This window comes from Alexandromys fortis, unplaced genomic scaffold (assembly GCF_014885135.2).
Source record: "Alexandromys fortis isolate MF-2015 unplaced genomic scaffold, M_Fortis_MF-2015_v1.1 scaffold_261, whole genome shotgun sequence".
NCBI classification, from domain to species: domain Eukaryota; kingdom Metazoa; phylum Chordata; class Mammalia; order Rodentia; family Cricetidae; genus Alexandromys; species Alexandromys fortis.
The window spans coordinates 775,787-798,658 of record NW_026068144.1 but is presented as its reverse complement, the minus strand read 5'-3'; the positions used below and the strand labels follow the sequence as shown (position 1 = coordinate 798,658).

The window sequence follows — 22,872 nt, the reverse complement described above, 5'->3', positions numbered from 1 at the left end:
TCTGGATGTAGTCCGTGTTCCCGCTGGCCCCTCCTTGGGAGTTCACTTGTCATTCAGGCCTCATGAAAGGCTCCCTTACAACTGCTCATTCACTGGAGTTCATTGTCCCCGGCCATTCATCCACATTCATGGGTATAATTCCTCCAGCAGCCACATGCGCAGGGGCGTGCGCACGTGTGTTGAGACCCCACATCCCCATTAGCACTGAGCACACTTGAAATAAAAGGCAACGTCGCCTGAATGCAGAAGTGCTCCCCTCCCCTCTAACGGGTGGCCAGTCTGCTGTACTCAAGTTATTTCAAGAAATACCAGGAAAATGCATGGCTGCTGAGAGCTGAGGAGGAGGAGCAGGGCGATCCTGGCAGCCACTTTCTTAAAGCTCTGTCAGGGACTTGGGTTCAGACACTGCAGCAGGCTCCGCCCTTCCTCAAGCAGCCCATTCTGGAGACTTGCTCCACCACGCACGACCCGCCCACACTTCCTAGACGCTTCTTCCACTTCCTCCACTGAATCCTGTTTCATTAACCGGCAGTTTCTCCTTCAGTGTTGCTTGTGGGGGCGGTGCTGGGACTAGGTCCCCGGCTCTTCATAACACTTTAAAGATGATCACTGGTAGATGTTTCTTAGAGCTATAGGAAGCAAAGAGAAACTAGGCTCGTGAAATAGGAGATCAGAGAAAGAGCCAGAAACTGGACCTTGTCATTGTTCATCTCCTACTTGACCACTGAAGGACGCCTGCTAGCCACAGGTCCACAGAACCAGCCTTGATTCTCCCTGATACTAGGGTTTCACCATCTCTGCAGAGCATCAGGGCCTATTCTAATCCAACCCTTCACTGAGGGAGCCTTCCCTGGTTCCCACTGGGTCCACAGGCCCGGAAGCCATGGGCTTCTTAGCAATGATTTGCCAGTGTTGCCAAAGCCACTTCCTAGACTCAAAGATTTCCAACGCTGGGGAGGAGAAGGACAGACTCCAGTCGCTGCGAAACTTCAGAGCACCTGATGGGAAAGACTTTGCTGGTCAGTGACTATTTCGGGGTCTGCCTGGATCCTGTTCGGCAGACACTGTTTGATGTTTACTTGCCTGGTGAGAAACACCAGAGATAGAGCCCATCATGAGGGCAGCTGGTCCTTCACAGGGGTGTTTTGTAACTAAAAAGACAAAAAGACTCTGAGATCACACAGAAGTAGGTTTGAATCCAGACCCGCCTTGACAGAAGGCCTTGGGGAAGCCTCTGAACTGCTTGGAACCAAAGTTTTTCTTTTTACATTTGCATGTTTCTCAGCTTTAAGATGCTGAAAAATTAGGCTGGATATTGTCATGTTCCACATTATCAGTGTCTGGTCGATGCTGGACCACACTGTAATATTGTAAAGATGCGGTAGGCACATCACTGGTGTGGGTTTGCTATATGAAAAAAACCACATACAACTATGTGTGGTATTTAGTGCTTGTTCGCAAATGACAGCTTTACTTGTTATGGTGGCTAATCTTCATTGTTAACTTGACAAGGTTAGAAGCACCTAGGAGACACGAGGTGGGAAGATAGGCCTTGAACGTGTGTGGTACTACTCACTCAGTGGGTTGGGCTCTCAGATTGAATAGAAAGGAGAAATAAATCTAGCGGAGCAGCAGCATTTGTCTCTCTCTGCTTCCTGACTGCAGATGCCCGTGCTCAGCTTTCTCACGTGCCTAGTCCACACCCTCCCTGCCAAATAAAGTCTCCCTTTCTTACAGGCTTTTATCGGGTGCTTTGTTATATCAAGGTCTAATAGCTATGTGTGTTATACAATACCTTTATCAGTACTTTAAGAGTAGATATCGACTACCTAGAAAGAAAAAGTTCACTGTAAATAATTTATAGCAGTCTCATACATCTCTTTATTGCAAAAAAAAACTGTGAAATGACTGTCCTGTACTGTTAGGTTTGTATAAATCACTCTGTGATGAACTCACCTATAGACAAATGTCTTGACATGTCCCTGCCAACCTGCCAACAGACAATGCCTGACTATAATGCTTTGTAGACGAAGCTGTCCTACGTATATGGCAAGTTTAGAACATCCCCAGATGCTATTTGTACTCATCCACCCCAAGTTGTGACATTTGAAAATGTCTCTAAATAATGCCACATATTCCCTGGGAAGCAGAATCTTCCTCAGTTGAAAGCCATTGATAGAACCACCCTGGGTTTGTTTTCTAAAGATTAGATGATATACTAGCATATGTAGGTATCTCACATAGCAACCTAGTACAAGTGATGATCCATATATATTACTTTATTTAACACTTTGCAAGTTATCCTTCCATGCTCACTCACCAGGAATAGTCCCGGAGTGGAGTGTCACAATCCCCAGAGAAGGGCTTTGGAGGAGGTATGCAAGCCAAGTGGTATCACTAGCTCCATTAATCTCAGGATGAAGACCAGTAGACATCTTCAGATGCTTGGGTGTATTTGGAACCATGTGAAGGGGAAAGGGGTTTGTAGTTTGCTGTGGTCTAGAATTTTGTTATTGGTTCCTTGTTTGCTGAGGTGCTGCACCTAATATTTAGCCTAAGCTAAGCACTAGACTATATTCTCAGTACATTTTCACTGCTTTGTTTTAATTTGAGCGGGGTTCTTAAGAAGTTTCCCAGGCTAGCCTCCAACTCACTTTGCAGCGCAGCAAGAACTTGAATTTATGATCCCCTTAATCCAGTCTCCCAGGTAACTGGGATACATTTAGACCAACACACTCATGCTGAAACCTAATCACCAATGGGAGGAGGGCCTCTGGGAAGTAGTTAGGTCATGCGGGTAGAGCCCTCAAGAATGGGATTAGCATCCTTATAGAAAAAGACCCCACAAAGCTGCCTTATCCCCCACCACCACACAGAGACAGTGCAAGAAGACACACTCCATGAAGAGGAAACTGGGCCCTCACTGGACCCTGAGTCTGCTGGCGCCTTCATCTTCAACTTCTCAGCCCTCAGAAATTGACAAAACCATATCTGTTGCATAGAAGCCATGGGGTCTATAACAAATATTTTATAGTAGCTCAAACAGAGTAAGACATTGCTGAAGGCCCAGAGACTGCAACAACTTAAGGGTCATTTCAAAGTGGACAGAGTACGCTTCCGTCTCAATTCTCTCTCCCCCCTTTGCTGTTCTCAGAGGACAGAGTCCATGTAGATGAGATGACAAGGACAGTGTAGAGAAGTCGCTGAGAGTTTGTTGGCATGGCTAGGGCAAAGGAGGAAAGATTTAGCTTCTGTAGGCTATAAATCCAGGCCACAGAGGAGAAGCTGCCTGCCCTGAATGCCCACTATACATCTGGCCTCATGCTGTGCCCATCCTACATGTCCAGGGCCAGGCTTCCTCTGCACAGGGCATGTTGGGTCTGGAGATTGCACTTCCTTAAGAAGGGGAACCAATGGGAACCTTCCAAGTCAGCACCAGCTTCTTCTGCAACAAAACCAATAGAATAGTACCAACCCTGGACTGCAGGGACTGGTCAAGGAATCCACTCAAATTTCAAATTTGCAGATACTTAAATCTCTTCCCTTTCATCTTCCTCTCCCTCCTTTTCCTCTTTAAGGCAAGAATTCTGTCACTCGGCTACATCCCATTTGAGAACTTGCTGTGTAGTCTAGGCTGGCTTGAATTCACATTACTCCTGCCTCAACCTCTCAAGTGTTGGAATTACAGAATTATGCCACCACCTCAAGCATTAACTTCATGCTATAAAGTGGTATATTTGCATAGAACCTATTCATGATGTCTCCTGGGTTTTAAATCATATTTGCATTAACTGTAATACCAACTCAAATGTAAATGCTATGTGAATAGTTTATATTGTATTGCCCAGGGAATCATGATTTTTTTTAAGTCTCTACATACTCAGTAGAGACACAACTGTTTTTCCCTACATCTTTTTGATCCAAGGTATTGGTTAAATCAACAGATGTAGAACCTGAAGATAGAGAGGGACCTGAGAGAATCTGAGAGGCTCAACCTTTTTCTTGTGTGTGTGTGTGTGTCCATGTGCATGGATGTACATGAGAGGCAAAGGTCAACCAAGAGTATCATTCTTTAGGTGCTGGGTTGTTTTTTTTTTTTTTTTTCATAATGTCTCATCAAACAGGCTAGGCTAGGTGGTCAGTGAGTCTTGGGCATCCTTTTGTCTCTAACTCCCAGTGCTGGGATAACAAACACATACCACCACGATGGGCTTCTTGCTTTTTATAAACATGGGTGTTAGAGATTGAACACAGGTTCTCATGCTTGCATGGCAAACCCTTTACCAACGGAGCATCTCCCTAGTACCCAAACTCTCTTTCTTAATTTTTAAAAAATATTATTATAGTCTGCATATGATGTGGTGTACATAAGCCACAGCACAAGCAGAGATGTCCAAGGACAACTTTCCAGAGTCGGTTTTCTCCTTCCGCTTTTCTGTGGGTTGCAGGGATTGAACTCAAGGTATTAGTCTTCATGGCAAGTCGTTTATCCACCAAATCATCTCACTAGCCCTCAACCTGAACAGTGATGATAATGGACTTGACACCAGGCGGCATACTTGTTCTTCAATACTAGTCACTAGGTATATGGCTTTGACTGTGTCCGTTCTCTCTAGGGATTCCTTTGTCAATTCCTCTCAAGCAGGCTGGCAACCACTCCCTACAGTGCCCTGGGTAAATCTACAGAGTTCAGTGACCCAACACACTCTGAGGAGGAAGGAAGGGTTATTGATGAGCACTCAGCCACCACCAAGTGCAGTCTCCCACTGCGGGTGCAAGGCCATGCCTGAGCCACATGAAAGGGAGTTGTCTGATGAAAGGGGCTAAGCTGACAAGATGAGCACAGACCAAGGCCAAGGGATCCTTCTAAAGACTCCCGAGTGTACATGTGACTGGGACCAAGGCAGCCGAGACAGAGTCCAGAAGAGCAGCTGAAGGGGGAAGAACTTGTTGTTTTGGTTTTAATCACAAGACTAGATGGAAAAAAAATTACTTTTTGCTTTTGGGGAGCTGGGTAGAGAATAGAGAACGAAGAACTCTGAAGGTGTATTCTGCAGATACGTGTGTACGTTATACACTGACTGATCTGTCGACTGCGTTCCAGGAACCCAGCCACCTTTGAAGGTCTCTTCTGCATGTATCTCATCGTCTCTCATCCCCTACTTCGGGCCTTTACAATCTTCTGCTCAGTGAATAGTGACATCTTAGAGGATGGCCTGCTTGCTACCCGCCCTCCAACTTTCTGCACAAAGGTCATTTCGAGCACGGCTTTCAACACTCCATCACTATCACCTGCTAACCTCCATAACTCATCCCATCCAGTCTCAGACCTGATGGTCTCAGAAAACCTCTCCCTGAAATCATGAATCAGTAAGTTGTGGTTGACTTCTGTTTTGAAATAGGGTCTCCATAGGTAGAGCTGGCTAGCCTCAAGCTATCCATCCTCCTTCCTCCATCTCCTGATTCAGCAGTCAGAATTACAGGTAAGACAGGGATGTGCGGCATTAAAAGTGATGTGGGAAAGTTATCATTTACTTCCCCATGCCAGACCTTGTTGACCAAGCTTCTCAATGGCCCGAGTCCCCTTCTTTATCATTACCTGGTGACTCCATAGACACAAAGTGAGGATCAATGACACAGTCCATGTCAAAGGCTTTCTACACTGTAAAGGGCAGAGGCAGTAACCAAGTTCATCTGTGTATCTAGAACCTCCCTCAGTGTCCATTCAGGATAGTCTGCACACTGTTTCCCTTCATTTCCTGATCAGGTAAATCCTGCCCCCACAATTTCACCCATCTCCCTACACCACACCCTCAGTCAATATGAACAGGTGATTTGTAAAATAGTATATACTATGGCTAAGAAATATTTTCACCATGCTTAGTTATCTGGAAATTATGAGCTAATATCACAAGTAATGGCTTCTAAATAATGACTAGAATGGCAAAATGCAAAATCCTGATAATACCAAGTGTTGACAAGGATGAAGAAGATGAGAAACTCATCCACTGTTGACAACACTATAGATGTGTTTGGCCAACCTTAGACATGCTGCCAGACGTCTATTCAAGTTGAACATATGACCCAGTGGTTCCATTCCTACATACACTGGGAGAGATGGGGTTACATGCTCATTAAGAGTCCTAGCAGCTTTGTGCTAAGAGTCTCCATGTGGAAAGGCCTAGAAACTTAAATGCCTATTATTAGTAGATGGATACATTCATAGAGCAGACAGTAGGGAGATTATTAGGGGGGCTCCTATATAAAACAGCAAAGAAGTACATGGTGTGATTCTGCTGGGAAGGGAGAGATAAAAGTTACCTCTTTCCATAGCTCTGGAGAGATGACTCCACATTTAAGAACACTAGCTATTCTTCCAATAGTCCTGAGTTCAATTCCTAGCACCTACTTGGCAGCTTACAACATCAGTAACTGTAGTCTCAAAGGATCTAATGCCCTCTTCTGGTGTACACACACATTAGATAGATGATAGATAGATAGATGATAGGTAGATAGATAGATAGTAGATAAAGATAGATGATAGATAGATATATGCTAGATAGACGGATGATAGATAAATGGATGGATAGATAGATAGATAGATAGATAGATAGATAGATAGATAGATAGATAGATAGATGACTTTTAAGGAAATCATCGTGGTAGCAACTGGGAAAGACCAGTCTGGTCTTGTTTAATTTTAAAACTCTTGTCTTTTTTGTTTTCATTTTGAGACACATTTGTTCTCATGTAGACCAGGCTAGCCTCAAACTCACTGGTAGCTGGGAAGGACATTACACTCCCTGCTTCTCCTGCCTCTCCCTTCTGAGTGCTGGAATTACAGGGGTGTACCGTCACATTCAGCGAAAGCCCCTACGACTTGACCTTTGTTCTAGTGATACGAAAACTTGTCACTCGTGACCTGCACACATTTCTGGATGTATATGTATATTTCTTTTATCTCACATGTGCAAACACTCCAATGCCCTTTTTATTGAAAAATTTACTCACCATAATCTTGCCGAGACAGATGCACCAAAAGGAGAAGTAATGTGTCCAGCGCGACATGGGATGAAAAGCGAGCCAGGGCTCTGCATTCCTACACACCATCTCCTGCCTAGACTGCTTTCACGTTTCCAGCTCAGCTCCTCACTGGGCTTAGAGCTACCAAAGTCAGGGACTTTAACTGCTTTTGCAGTCAGTACAGGGCCGGAAGTCATAGTTCTGAGCATGGTCAGTGAGGAGTGGAGGTCAGAGACAAAATCCCATGGCTCACTCTCTTGGACTTCCCCTTTCTGCTTACCCTGCCTTTGTTTACCTCTCTGTGCTGCTGAGGATGTACCCTCAGGCAGGTGCTGAGTCTCATCCCCCCCCCAGTAACCCCAGCTCTTGACTCTTTCTCACTGCTTGGCCAAATCAGTGCCGTCTTTGGGGCAGGCAGACTTCAGTCATACACCCAGAAGGGCAAGTAGAAAAGAACCAATGAAGAGCTTGAAGAAATGTCGTTCTGATGGCTCCTTCCTTCTACTTAGGCTGCCACCCCACCCCTCAGGCACAGCCACCAACCATGTGCCAGGTGTGTGTTGGGCACAACTCCACACGGTATCAGTTCAGACACCAACTCCCACATCCCTCTGGCCCCAAGGCTCTGCTGTCTCCCTGCCTAGCAAGCTTCTTCCCCAAAAGAAGGAGGGAAGCATCTGTCTGGACTGGCAGCTCAGCAGGACTGTCTGCCCATCTCCTCTTCCCCCACACAGCTGGTAATCCTTCCATCACTGCCTCCCAAAGAACCAAGACCTAGATAACCTGGAGAGCGATAAGAGCCTCATCTGTACGGGAACTTGCAAACCTCCCCTCCCCAGGCTCGCTTTCTCCTCTCTCTCTCTCTCTCTCTCTCTCTCTCTCTCTCTCTCTCTCTCTCTCTCACACACACACACACACACACACACACACACACACACGCCCACCCCCACACCCCCATGTCCCCAGGCTGTCAGGAGGCCATATCCCACCTGAAGCATCAGTCAACTTCAAGCTAGGGGATAGGGTTTTCCGTTAGCCACCTTGGGTTTCTTATGCATTTTCGGTACTAGACAACGCATGATGTATGCAAGGTGGAAACCCCATCCCATCTCAAAAGGGGCCGTTTTCACCCCCTCTGACAGCAGAAGAAAACTCACTACTCTGACTTTTATGTGATGCCGCAAATGCAGGCAGTGGTTAACGTAACTCAGTGACAGTCCAACAAACAATGGCATCAGGCTTGGGCTGTTCATTTGTAGGCTGATCCTTACCAGTAGGTTTCCCTGTCCCTGCAGACCTTCCCTAACTCTACTCCAGACCTTAGCCTGTTTCCTTCCTAAAGTGCCCTCCTCTCTATTCACCTTGGTCAGTTGTAACCCTTATAATCTTTACTCTTAGCCTTGGGCCTTGCTAGGTTTCCGGTTCCTATCTATAACCTGGAGCTAAATGTTCTTCCTGGCTAGAGGGCTTTGCAGTACTGAGGGGGAATGTCATCTGTGAAGGGACCAGGGTTTAAGAGTTTGATTCCTGCTTTTCCTTTTCTTTCTTTCCTTTTTTCTTTTTAAACATATGGGACTTGGTGATTCAAGATATTAGTGGGATTGCCGAGGTTCAAATACTTCATACCCTGTCTTCTCCAGATTCACAGGTTCACGGTGCCCTGGGTTCTCTTTCCTGTCTTTTTGTAATTAAAAGAATGAGAACATCTTCATTTGCATCCTTTAGAGCCTGACTAAAATAAAGATAGTATCGGAAGTACATTAGCCTAAAAGATTAGGAGGCATTGTTTGGAAGAACTTGGAGAGTGCTCAGCAATCACTGATCTAGAAATAGATTAGAAACTCCTGGAGGACAGGCTGCCTGTCAGGTTCACTGTGGAGTCTTCAGGGCTGCCTCACAGGGAACGGAACTCCAGAAGTCCCTTCAGGTTTGGGAGGGAGTCGCCCCTGTAGCTCCCACAGGGACAGAGAATGGAGCCAGAGGGTTTTAGTTGAAGCCACCAATTTCCCTCTGCTGGCTCTGCCTGGATTCTCAGGCAGGTAACAGTACCCCAATCCCAGGGGTGGAGACCAGACTCATCCATCTCTTGCCAGAGGCCTTTCTGTTGAATCCCACTCTGACATCTGGACTGTAACAGGCTGAGTGCTGGCCTCTTCCCTGGAAGCTGGGACAACAGGCTTGACTGGAACACATACTGGATCTGGTGCACATGGCCAGAGAAACCTGCAATCAGAACCTTGAGGTGCCAGACATCTCCAGAAGGTCCCTTACTGTCACTGGGGGTAGAAATGGACTTATCTGTCAAGTCTCAGATGGAGAAAGCCCCCTCTCAGCAAGAGGAAGACCAAGCAGGTGGCTGATCAAAAGGGGAGGGGAGTCCCTTTCCCTTACTCAGTCCTCATAGACTGCCTGGGAAACACAGGTCTGGGCAAAGCCAGGAGACCAGCACTGCAATTAAAGGAGCCCCACAATTGGGAGTTCCCAGGAGATCCTTGCCCGCCTCCGGGTCCCTGTGTCCTGGAGCCTGCAGTGGTTGGCCAAAAGCAGGGAAGGGAAAGGCGGACAATGGGCTTGCTGCCATGTCCTCATGTTTCTATGCTGGGGTACACCTTCCCAGGCCTTTCTGGGTGGAGACATCTTGATCAGAGACCTCAAGGTAGCACCATGATTTCGACTTCTGGCAAGCATCCCAAAAAGAGAGTAAGATATGATTCCAGGCTGCCCTGGGCTTCATTAACAAGTTTCCTATCTCTCCTCAGCTTGGAAGTCTCTGAAGCAAGGTCAAGTGGGAGTTTAATAGTCATTCCTGGGCCTGTGCAGAGGGCAGTCTTTGAACTCTGCCCACAGGTGGGTGGTTCCCACCACCGAATCACTTATAATTGAGGCAGGAGGGGTGAGCGCCTACAGGGAAATGCCTGGGCTTCCTAGGGCTTTCTGGTCCTCACGCCTCGCTCTAGAATCAAAGGTTCTACAAACTAGCCTGTACACCCAGCCACGCATCCCTCTTCCAGCCGTCCCAGCACGACTGGGGACACCGCCCTCTCCCTGGTAGACACTATTGTGCTAGGGAACGGTTTTGTACTTTGACAGTGCAGGGTCTCACATCAGATCCCAAGAGTGGACGCGTTAACAGCTGTATACCTCCAAGGGAGCCTCCTCAACACACAGCTACACCTTTACCAGGGAAAACTGCCTCCCCTGTGTGCACGGAGTGGGCTAAGGGTGGGGTGGCCAAGGAGGAGACCAAAGGCAATACAGAGCCCTCCTGGATGGTGCATTCAACTCCAGCCTACACATTTCCTGTGGGAGCATTTGGATGTTTCCTTGGTAGGAAAATGTGTCCCCAATAGAAGCAGCTTCTCCTGGGCCCACTCAGTCTGCCCCCGCCTGACTTTGTCTAATGTTATTTAGGCTGAGACAAGCTTCTCGTCTTCCCCAAGTGCGGGATTGACCCCTCCCATGCTTGGCTTTCTCTTGGGGAGACTCGACCAGACTTGGGCCATCTCCATCTGAAGAACACACAGAGAAGTACCCTTGTATTTATTTTTCTTCCTGTCCTTAGATGCCAACACCATTCCAGACCTAGGCAGCTGGGAAAGCCATTGACTTTGAAGCAGGGGGCTGGAGGAGTTGGAAAATGATGAGAGTGAACTCCCACCAGACAATGGCCAACTGGGATATAGTTCTCCTTGCCCTGGGGCTTTCCACACCCTGATTGAGATGGAGTACCTGGACTCTGGTGGAGTGCAAGGAAGCCCAGCTGGGCGTGCATGGCCCCTGACCCTATTCTCCTACCCGCTGCCTCTCCTAGGCATTCTGCACTACCATTCTGAGCAAGAAACTAATTTCCAGGCCTGACTTCAAGAGAACAATGCCAGCTGATGGTTCAGCATGCTTCTGCAGGTAGTCTGAAATTAAAGCTACTCAAAGGGACAAGTGAGATGGAGACCAGGGGACAAAAGTAGAAAATTACTCCTTGCCACCGCTTTCAGTTGTCACTGACTCCGGTCAGGTCGTCACATTAATTCCTTCACTAGAGTAAGCTGATAAAATGCTTGTGCACTCTAAGCCGTCCCTCCTCGACCTACACGAAGGCCTCATGACCCTCTCTCGCACACAGAAAACTCAGCTTAGGCACTGTGCTTCCTTTGAAGCTAATGAGGGGAGCACTAACAAATTGTTTTACAAGACTTTGCTTATACTGGCCCATGCGATTCCCACAACAATTCTATATAAAGCACAATATATTTTGCAAATACAAAGCCGAGGCTCAGAGAGGCCAAGTGGCTTGCCCACCAGCACACGGACAGCAGGCAGCAGAACTAGCTGCTACAACCAGGTATCATAGATCCATTGCTGTTGTGTGATAAAAATACACTGATAAAAATCAGTTTAGGGGAGAAAGAGTTATTCAGCTCACAGTTCCAGTCCCTCACTGGAGGGACGTCAAAGGCAGGACCCCGAATCAGCCATGCATGTACACGGTCCAGACAGAAAAGGAATCCATTCAGGCCTACTACTCAGACCTCTTTGCCTGTTCATCTCAAATTCAGGACCCAAAGCCAGGGAATGGTGCCACCCGCTTTTATTCTTTTATTAAAATGTTTTAAATTAAAATGTAATTACATCACTTTCTCCCCCTCTTTCTTCCCTCCAACCCCTCCATGTCCCTCTTCACCCCGTCTCACACTGATGGCCTCTTGTTCTTTAATTATTATGATCTATATATATATATATATATATCACTTCTAGTCTGAGTCTTCCCACATTAATGTAATTAAGACAATCCCTCACAAGCATGCCCACAGGCCGGCCTGATCTAGATAATCCTTCACTGGGACTCTTTCCACGTGATTACAGACTTTGACAATTAAACTAATATTACAATTGCTCTGCCAACCGTTTGCCTGATTCCACGCCCTGTGTTTTCATCATGTCAACCTGATTCACAGGGTTGGTACATAAGGCTTCAGAGCTCTTGTCTTGCCAGACAGCAGGTTGCTGCCGGGGCACGGGGAACTCTCCCTGGAGACAGACAGTGTGGCATGGTTGGAGCGCCACAGTAGGTGTCATGGCCCAGTTATGTGCACTCGTCACCTGGTGGGGTGGTGGGGTGCTTCCATGCTAGATGTATGTCTACATTCCTGTGCCCCAGAATCTCCATTCTTCTATGATTTTAAGAAAGGAATTATACAGAAAGCAGCTGGGCTGGGGGTTCAAACTAAGACTTCTTAGAGCTGAGCAGAGGGGAAGAACTGTTTTGGGGTGGCACAGGCCAAGAACCAGGTGCTACGGACAGGATGCTATTTAGGAATTCTTCCACCCTTGAAGCCTGGCAGGCGTTTTAGTTTCTGAACAATTTGGAAACTTAGACTTGAGTCCTTGATGTAGGTCCTGTGTAAAAGTAACTGCAGGAGGGGCTGGAGAGATGGCTCAGAGGTTAAGAGCACTGACTGCTGTTTCAGGGGTCCTGAGCTCAATTCCCAGCAACATGATGGCTCACACCCATCTATAATGAGATCTGGTGCCCAGAACACTATATATGTAAAATAAATAAATTTTTTAAAAAAGGAACTGCAGGAGGTTTCTAAGTCAACAGAGGACTGGAGGTACTATTAGAAGGCCCAGGGAAGCTGTCCATACAGTTTTCTTGATCTGGTAGATGAGAAGACGAAGGCTCAGGAAAAGCCATGGGTGCTGCCCACACCTGTCCACCAACCACTGTGCCCACACCTGCCCACCAGCCACTGTGGTTGAGACTTTGAGCAGGCGCAGCTGCAAGTCTGGCCAGGGGAGAAGCCCAAGGCAGCTGGAAACCCTTCCCGGGCTCCTCGGGTAACCAGCTCCCTTCGCTGCGCAGGTGGAGGGGGGGGTGGGGGTGCTTCTGGGCTTCTCCTGTTTTCCCCCACCTGCCTGCGGTGCGGTTTGTCTGCTGGCGCCACAGAGGCATTAAGGCTGGGGGAATTTGATCAGTAAAGAGGGGGTGTTGCCTCAAGATGTGAGCCCAGTACAATCCTCCCTCCTCCTCCCCTTGACTGCTGAGATGCCCCTCCACCTTCCATCAGGGGCTCGGAGCTAAACCTCTGAAGGCTGCAACAATAAGACAGCCACCTTGTATATTCAGCTTCTCTTCTGGAACACTGCTCCCCGGGACCCTGCTGCTCAGGGGCTGGGTGGACCTAGCTCAGGATGGGGTCAAGTGGAAGGTCAGGCGCAGCCCTGGGGCTCCTTGTCTCCTTCCCTTGACAGGTTTTAGTGCTCTTTAGCTGTGTCTAGGCTCCTGCTCTCAGTATCATGCTATTATCTCGCTGAAGCAGAGAGGAAGAAAGAAGGATCCTGGGTCCAGGGGCACAGTAGCTCTCAACTCTGCTTGGGTTAGTGTGTTCCTCTCCCCCAGATGACCAAACCCAAGTCATCAGTCATGTAGAGTAACTCCTGTCCAGTGCTCTGTCTGGCCTACTGCAGCCCCAGATGCTGCTCTCTGGTTCCTGCAAACCCCAGAACAATGCCAGGCCTAAGACATGTCCTGGAGGAAGTCCTCTGCCTTTTGGGACTTTCTTGAGGGTTTCTGCCTCTCTGCATGCCTGGTCTTTATGTAATTCCTTCCCTCCCTGAAACAGGAGCCAAACTCTCCAGGATTCCTCATTACTGTCCTCTTCCTGTGTGCCTGGGACAGCATAGGACACCCAGAGGGCCACCATGAGCCTGGCCCCCATCAGTCTCAGTCATCCGGCTGCATCCAGCCTGTGCCCAAAGCACTGGACACACGGTGCTCGTTCTCTTTCAAAGGACTTCTAATCTCAGCTGGGAGGAAAGACAAGAGAGGAAAAGCTAAATCTTAACACCTGAGAACAAATGTTTCCTTGGAGCAACAAGATCATACCGCAGAATTCAGGGAACAGAGCTATAAGAGGTGTGTGTGTGGGGGGGGGAGGTCTCTCCTTGTGGCTCCTGCCCTTCTCCCCTCCTAGACCAGCAGGAGTAGGCCCTCAGATGTGTTATCTCCCGGACATGTGGCACAGCCCCACCACCCAATGTCATTGGGGTACCCAGGAAAAGGTGCTGGCAACCCCCCAGCTTTGTCTCCCCCTTACCTCCTTCCCTCTCTCCCCACTCCATGCATGTCTCTACCCAATTCTCCCTCTACAGCAGGGATATAATGTTCGGCTGCTTTACACCCACTCCGAGCGCTGCCAGCGAATAATGACTAAGGTGGTGGGTGGAAGTACAGCAAGTCGAGACCAATTTAGCAGTCCAGGGTGCCAGGAGGAGGGTGGTTTAGCATCAAATGGCTTTGCAACAGCAATGAGAGTGAAGCTGCCCCCAAAGCCAGCAGGCCACTGAGCCAAGAACACAGCCCTGCCCTGAGTGCCTGGGGCAGGGGCTGCACCAGCCACCTGGAAGTCTGCTGGATGAGAGGCACACACCGGGTTTCAAAGCCAAGAGCAGAAGCCACTCCCATCCCTGACCTCATCTCTACTTGAGGGACCCCTGTCTTGTAAGTTTCTCAAGCTGGGGGTTTCAACCAGACTGGATCCTCCCCTGGGAGGAAACAGCTGTGAAGAACCCATAGCTACCCCCAAATTGCTCTAGGGACAGTAGGAATTGAGGTTCTGTGGTGTTAGGGAGTGGGCTGACTGAGCACACCTCGGGTCATGCCACAGAGAGGTAACTCAGGAAGACAGGGTCTGAAGATCTTGGGAGTCCCTGAAGGCTTGTGTCACATGGCAAGATTGTGCATGGCATCACAGGAAAGCAGATTTTAGAAGGACAGGCGATGGCAGGGAATGAATAAATTGGAGGGGAGAAGAGAGAGAGAGAGAGAGAGCAGTCATTTCCAAGTGTGACAAGGCAAAGCCATTGGTGGTCTGCAGGGGGCAGCCTTTGTTCCAGGTAGAGGACACAACCCACATCACATCTATGTAGGTGACTATTTAGCCTGTGACTTAGTAAGAAAAATTAGACTTCTACTGTATTGATTAAGACAATCCCTCCTCTACACTATCTCCTGCCATTCTCCCGCCCACGCTTTCTTCCTATGGCACTCCACCCTCAACTGGGGGAGCTCCCATGGCTGATAAACACACAGGGTGTTGACTCACAGCAAAGAAGTTGTGGCCATGTTTTATTTTGGAACTTACCTGCTATGTCCAAGGTGAACTAGGTAAAACATGCATCTTGCCAGTCCAGTTACATATGATTAATTCAGCTTCTCTGAAGGAAGCATTGATTCTAAAGTGGACTCATCAATAAATGTCACGAATTAACTAATTTTAAAGAGAAATCTAACACATTAACGTCATTCTTTAAAGTAAACTGCAAACAGATATCCCATTCCTAGCTACTTCCTGGCTTGATTTAAGCTTAACAGATACATGACATATACGTATATAGTAGTCAGGAGTTAAGAGAAGCACAATAAAACTAAAAAAAAAAAACTGAGGTCTTTATCATCCTCAATTTACAATAGTTATTAGAGTAGCAGAGCTCTTACAATTAAGAAAGTTCACCACATTTGTTTGTTTGTTTGTTGGGGACATACGTGCTATGAGGCCAAGGGCAGCTTGTAGGGGGCATCAGTTCTCTCCTTCCACCACATGGGACCCAGGTTTGATGGCGAGTACCTTTACCTACTAAACCATCCTGCTGGCTCAAATTTTAAAGGTATTTCTTTCTTTGTTTATTATACTTTTGTCAATAACTTAGGGAGCCTACATCTGTTTCATTCATAAGGCCAGGGCCTGAGAGACTAGCTCTGGGCTAAGGTACAGTCTTACCACAGGCAAGGCTCTGGGTTCCACATCCAGTGCTACTCCCTCCCTCAAAGGAGAAGAAAACAAACATCAGTGACTTCCAATAACCTCATAACTTCGCTGCCACGAGGACTCAAGTCAGTTGGGTTTCGGGCTCAACACTCAGGTGAAAACCCTGGGTGAATTCCTTGACTTTTTCCTCACCTGCCAGAGGGTGAAGGAACAGCATGGGGCAACGGGGAGGTTTTCCGTAACAATAAAGGAAGCTCTCTTTTAAAGTGGAGCTTCTATGCCCCCAAAAAGATCTGTAAAATAATTGTTTGGGGGAGTCTGAATGCACTGAGAAGCAGACCTGGACCTGTTCTGGCACAGGACTCTAATTCTAGCGCTTGAGAGATGGCCCAGGAGGAGCAGGACTTCAAGGTCATCTTTGGTTCAGTAGACAGGTCAGGGCTAACTTTGGGGATTACACAAGATCCTATCCCATAAAAGTCAAAAGACCAACAACAACAACAACAACAACAAAATAACCACTCAATGAGTCTTAACATAAACTGCTGTTTCTGAGGCAGTTGTCTACTTCTGGGTTCTCGGTTGGTAAGACCTCCCAAACTCCTCAGCAGTGCTCTGGAACTATCTAAGGAGGTGGCAGTCAGGGCCTAGAGAAAGCAGCAGCCTACAGAAATGACTCTGCTAAAGAGCCTGGCAGGCCAGCCCAGCCAGGCCTGAGTTTAGCCAAGGTCTCTTGCCCACTCCCCTAAACCTTAGAGTAGTAACTCTGGGGGCCAAGCTGCTGCCGACCTACCGATGACAGTCACCCACCAAGGTGCAGGCCTACTGGAGACAGTCACCTGCCAAGCTGCAGACCTACTGGAGACAGTCACCCGCCAAGCTGCAGGTCTACCAGAGACAGTCACCTGACAAGATGCCCACCTACGGGAGACAGTACCCACCACTTTTCATTCACCTGTCAGGAGGGAGGTGGCAGGTTCCCCAGAGGGTTCTTTCCAGCTCTCCGCTACAACATGGAAGACTGACTGACCTTACCTATAACTGTTCTACCTACTCTCTACATCTCACTCAGATTCAGCTTCCAGACTGAGCGCCCGCCTGACTGCCTCCTCTCTGGCATCTCCAGTTCGCTTCCATCTTGCTGCAACTGCTGTGTTAAAGACAGTGTGACCCCATTTTCAGTGCGACTGTCACTAATTTGTAAATGCTAGGTTCTCTTTCTAACTCCCATCACCAAGTTTGGCCTCCAAGGATCAGTTCACCTTTTCAAAAGTCTCACTCATTTCTCTAGCGCCTCACCCAGACAAGACATTTGACAAACGGTGAAATAAGGGCTGGGAGCATGCTCAGTTAGTAGAGCATGCATGAAGAGCTGGGTTTGATCCCTCGCACTGAATTCAGGCACATGCCTACAATCTAAGTACTCTGAAAGGAACAGAAATTCAAAGTCACTCTTAGTTACATAATGATTTCAGGCCAGCATGGCCTACCCAGAGACCCTGTCTCAAAAACAATTCTTAAACAAACAAATAATAATGAAATGCAGTTTTCAAGCTTGAGTAATGATCTTGCAAAAAGAAATGGCAATGACCATGGGCCCTTGAGAGCATATATGGCCTGCACAATACGAGACTTAATGAGCGATAATGCTAAGAGCATTGTCATGTGAAGCTAGTCTTGGCCTTGGATAAAGCCGACCAAACAGCAGCAGTTCACGGCCCTCAGAGAAGCCCCAGAGTTTCCAAACTGCAGCAGCAAGAAGACCCACTCAAAGGCAAACTCAAAGAACTAATATGTAAATGGCCTGAAGAGTTCCCAGGCAGTTGCAAACTTTTTTTTTTTAAACCCCTCCTCATTGTTCTGTAACTACGTGCCCTGAAGCTATGAAGGTACAAACTCCAGACCCCAGGTGTCAATCAGGTCTAGCACCTCCTCCTACCACATCGGCTTTTGTGGGTTGATAAACAAGAAGACACAGTAGGTAAAGTGAGGGTTTTCTTGTTTCTGAAAACTGTTAGGACCAGGGCCTGGAATGGAGTAAGGTTGTCCAGGTAGAGCCTTATAGCAAGGGAAGTGGGGGTCTTTATCAGTGAAGTATGCCCGGGTAGGAATCTGCCCCTGGAACCAGAGCTCCCGACCAGCCCTCTTTGCTAACACTCTGCTGAACAAGAAATCACTATGGGCCTGGTCCAAGCAGCCAGACGCTATATTCTGAGTTGGGATTCACTGTATGGTCTGTCTCAGAAACTCGGTGGTTTTGGGGAAGCTGTGGTAACAATCTCAAATGGCAGCAATATTTCAGAAGAAGCTATGAGAGCTGGACCTAAGGAAAAGATGGGTTAGGGGCTATCCCACAATGGCAGATCCCTGTGTTTAAGCAATGGTCTGACGGCACTCAGTAGATGATGTTAAACTGTGTTACAATATTGTTCAAACATGAGGTGACAATAAGTTGCTTAAAAGTCAGTTATTTATCATTATTTTATTCACTGTTTATTTTTAGTTGTTTTCTGCTTTTGAGATTGTCTCCAGTAGCCCAGGCTGATCCTGAACTTCCTATAGTCAAGACTGGCCTTGAGTTTCTGATCCTTCTATCTCTACGGACCGGACCGGACAAGGTTTGTGTGGTGCTAAGGCTCATACCCAGAGCCCCTGCATGCTAAGTAAGCACTCTTTCAATAAACTGTATCTCCACCTATGATATTCATTCCTCAGCTTCACTGCGGGTCCCAGAGCCTTGCATTCTGCAGCATCCAACAAAAATTTGTGAAATGAATGTTAAACAAGTGCAAAGCATAAAAATAAGTTTTCAAGATTAGCGGGCCATTTTTATCTAGTTGAGCCCATCTTCTTCACCCATCCATGCAGACATGTGGCTTCTTAACACTGCATGGCAATTGTGCACTCTCACACTCAGAGAACTGGCACAGCCAGCCCACTCCACCCAGCACACTTCTTCTGCCACAGCGCCTGCCAACCGTCGTAGGTAGATAGACACAGACAAGGGCATCTCCTTCAGTCTCGAAAGTGCACAAACTGAATTGTTAAACTGAATTGTTAAAGCAGGTTTGCCTTGCAGAGTGCGCCAAGATTGTTAGAAATACTAAAAATATTAAAAAATAAAATATTGAACAAAAGCGAATGTCTGGTCCTTCCGCTTGCATAGTCTTTTTTCCACAGACTTTTCTTCTCACCTCTAGCAGGTGAGGGCTTGCTCTTCGGACCTCATTAGCTATGGGACCTGGGGGAATACCCTTCCCTTTTGGTGCCTCAGTTTCTTCCCTGGCAGACACAGAGTAAATCATATCTTATGCTAACCTGGTAGTTACGCTGTGAGGATAAAGGAGATAACAAATGAGATAATGTCTATGATGCACAGAAAATAGTCAGAAGAAAGGGCTGGATAAACACAAGGTGTGGACCATGCCTGATTAGGGTGTATTCTCTGCCCACAGACTCCTGCCCACACTCTGCTCTGTGCCAATCTTGAACACTCTGACCCTATAAAAGCTATCTCTAATACCCATGTGTGTATACCTTTCAAACACCTCCATTTTCCCTCTGCCTTCCTGCAGAAAATTGTTTTTGAACTTGAAGGAAGCTCAGGTTACAAACCCTCAAATGCCCCTACCAGCAGCCAGGGTCTGCCTGCTGGAAGAATTGCATGCAGGCAGCTTATCTCTCTGTTGATGGGCTCTGAGACTAAGTAGATTGTGCTTCCAGGAAAACGCGGGGGCCCTGTGGTGAAGAAGCCCCGGTGAGGGCTGCCCAGAACCTGGCGCACCTTATTGGCTGAACAGCAGCTCAAAGACCTTGTGGAAAGGCTGAGGGCAGTGTGGAAAGGCTGAAGGCAGAAAACATAGGTGCTTGGATTCCTAAACATCCCTTGTGCTTGGGAAATTGACGACCGAAGCCAACAGGTCTGCAGCGCTTTCCCCAGGCCTGGCAACCCAAGGGCGAGCAGAATACTCTAGTGACCCACGGTTTAATCGCTCCCCCTTGGAGCAGGAAAGGAGCCATCACCTGGATCTTGGTTGCCTGTTGCTACTGAGTTAAGCTAGAGCAGATTGAGCTGCCAGGGTAGGGGGATCTGACCCCTGCGGAGAAGGAGCGAATTAAAGCCTGTGTGCCCCTCCGTACAAGTTTATTACTTGTTTTTCCTTCCAGAGAGACACAACGCACCTCCAAAGTTCCACTCGCAAGGTAAAGTTCACTAGCCAGTCCCCAACCACTGGATCCTCTTTCGGGGGGCTTCAGTGCCTGTGATCTCACTTCCTCACCTCTCAGTTCTTCACCTCCACATTCATGTCACCTAACACACGTCTCCAAGATCAAATTCAGGTTTGGGAGGAAACACCCCCCCCCCACACACACACACACACCTCTGACAGAGACAAAGACAGAATGATTGACAGACGCACCTCATTTCCCCCGTCTAGGGTCAGATCAGCAACACACGCAGTGACAGGGGAGAAGACCCCCGCCCCCCGCCCCCGCGCGCCCGACAGTTACGTACAGAAACAAAGACACCTAGACAGACGCAGGCACGGACAGACAAAGACCGACAGACGAGCGGACGCACTCCCGAAGTGGCATGCTGCGGGAAGCGCAGCTATCTTTGAGTCTGGGCCGCGGGCACGGCTTCAGACACTCCGCGGGGGAGGAACAGGACCCCGGGTGCCCGCACCTTACCTGTCTGTCCTCCTGAGCCTCGGGGTTAGCTGCAAATGGCTGCAGATTTTGATTTTTTCGGTGTATTTTGTGTTGTGTCCCTGTCTCTTTTTCTGTAGAACTGCTGGACCCAGCGCTCAAGTCCCGCTTCCAGGAGCAGCGGAAGGGCAGAGAAACTTTCGGACTGGAACCCCGTCGTGGCCGGCCCGCGCCCGCCGGCTTGCTCGGGCGCGCTGGCCTCAGCGCCGGGTCCCCAGCCGAGGGCGGGACGGGGCGGGGCGGGGCGGGGCACGGGCGGGGCGGGGCCAGCGTCGCAGCCACTCATTGGCCCGTGCTGCCGGCGCCCCGTCCTGCTCTCTCCCCGGCCTTTGTTCCCGGCTGACAGCTGGGGTTGCTCTGACCTCCTGGCTCCCCTGCGCCCACAGCCCGCGCGAGTCCGACTTTGCAGTTTTTTCGCTCTCTCTTCATCACACCCCACTCGGGAGCTCCCGTCTGCTCAGCCTCTCCCTTTCTCATGCCTTTCCCACCTTGCACTATCTCCTCGGTTCCCGCTCTCACTACCTGCATTCTGTTCGCCTTTGCATTTTCTTTACCCATTTTCTGCATTCCTCTCTACTGCTACCTCATACCAGTGATTTCTCCAGTACTTCTGCCCCAGCTCTGCAAAAAGGTTGGATTTCATGGTTCAAGGACCAAACTAGCGGCCTAGGAGGCTTACCAGGCTATGGCTTCACCCAGCTGCGCTTATAGGCTGGAGCCTAGAGCAGCTGCGCTCCACTCCTCAACAATTTCGATTCAAATTTTGCCACTTCGGAAACCGGGCCTGGTGGTGCAAGCCGGTAATCCCAGCGGCTTGGGAGGCTGAAATAGGAGGGTTCTAAATTCCAGGACTGCGTGGGGACACAATGTTCAATGCTAGCCTAAGCCTCGAAGTTCGATCTTCTCTCAAAATATAAAGTGAAAATATGAAAAGTACGGCTGGAGAAGTAGTTCAGTGGTAAAGGCTGAGGCCTTAGTTTCCATCCCCAGATCAGAAAAGCAGCAGCCATTCACCCACTTTTTCACCTCCTGTCTGAGGATACACTGAGGGTAAAATTGTGAAAAACAGGCCAGCCTAAAAGTGGAGGTGCTTCCCAGAAAGTATCAGTCCAGGTCTGAAAGGGGAAGGTTAAGGGGAGGGGAAGGGGAGAAGAATTGGGGGGGGGGGAGCATTGTTTCTGACGATGACCAAGATGGGGAAAGGACAGAGAGGTAGAGCAAGGAAAGAGAGTTCTTGATTGAGGGAGCCATTGTGGGGCTAGCACAAAATCTGGCACTAGGGGAGAAGAATTGGGGGGGGGGGTGCAATGTTTCTGACACTGTCCTGTCGCTGCCTCCTGGTCATGACCCTGGATTAATTTTAGGTTTTACTTAATTCTTTAATTCTAGGCTTCCTGAATACAGCAATGGGGGGTGGGGGCTAGATAGCCAGGTAGCCTGTAACCCCAGCACTTGGGAGACTGAGACAGAGGAGAGTTACCTGTTTTATTCCAATCACCCCTCCATTTGAGAAGTGTTTCTCCTGTGCCTCAAATGTCCAGACCTACAGTGCAGTCCTTACTCAAAGCTCGGCAACCACCACAGGCCGACTGATGCCTCCTGCTGTCTCTGTGTCCCTCTCAACAACCCGCAGAAGCCTGCCTGCTCAGAGGTGAAAGTGGCCTCGGGCAGCTTGCTGAATAGGAGGATGCAGAAACAACCTTCTGGCACTTGAAGATAACAGTAGACTAGAGGGTCAGTGAGTTCCAGACCTTGGCCAAACTCAACTTTGTCCCCTGTTAAATTCAACTTTGTCATGGAATGTGGTATTCCAGAGAACTGGGAAAAGGAGCCTGTAAGCTTCCTGGTTCTGGTCCTACCACTGTCTGTTTACTAGAGTACAAGTCACAGCCTTGGCTAGACCTTAGTTTCTTCTTCTGAAAAGTGGGTGGTTTAGATGACACTTTTTTTCTTTTTGAGGCATATTTTCCCTATCTAAGCTGATTGAGCTCAAGATTTTCCTTCGGAGAGCTAGGATTGCAAGTGATTCTCTGTGACTGACTGAGATGCCTTTACTGCAGCACTGGCGTCTCTGCCAGGGACACTGTGGGTCGAGGGTCGAGCGCTGAGCTTGCCGTACCATCTTAGTGTGACCCAGTTAGGCAGAAAGCGGGCAGTGTTTGGGTGCGTGCTTGGAACTGAATGTGTCATGGGACCCCAGAAGCATCTTAAAGAAAGGATGCTTCGGGGTAGAGGGAACGTGTGTTGAGAGTGGAGGAGGCAGGATGATGAGAGGAAACCTGTGATGGATGATACATTGCATGTATGTGTGTAACATGTCTGCACACTTAAAAACCTAAAGAACATGACTTTCAGCAAGACAAAAAAAATAGTA

General features: G+C 48.4%; 1 protein-coding gene across 2 annotated transcripts in view; it reads right to left on the bottom strand.

Annotated features, from left to right (window-relative positions):
* The window catches only part of Lzts1 (leucine zipper tumor suppressor 1), a 52,059-nt gene extending 31,375 nt beyond the window's left edge, over positions 1-20,684 (bottom strand). For both annotated transcript variants that reach the window (XM_050126880.1, XM_050126881.1), the window contains exon 1: positions 20,481-20,684. The gene's annotated coding sequence lies outside the window, so the exon portion shown is untranslated. The remainder of the gene's footprint in view (positions 1-20,480) is intronic.
* Between the last annotated feature and the right edge of the window lie 2,188 nt (positions 20,685-22,872).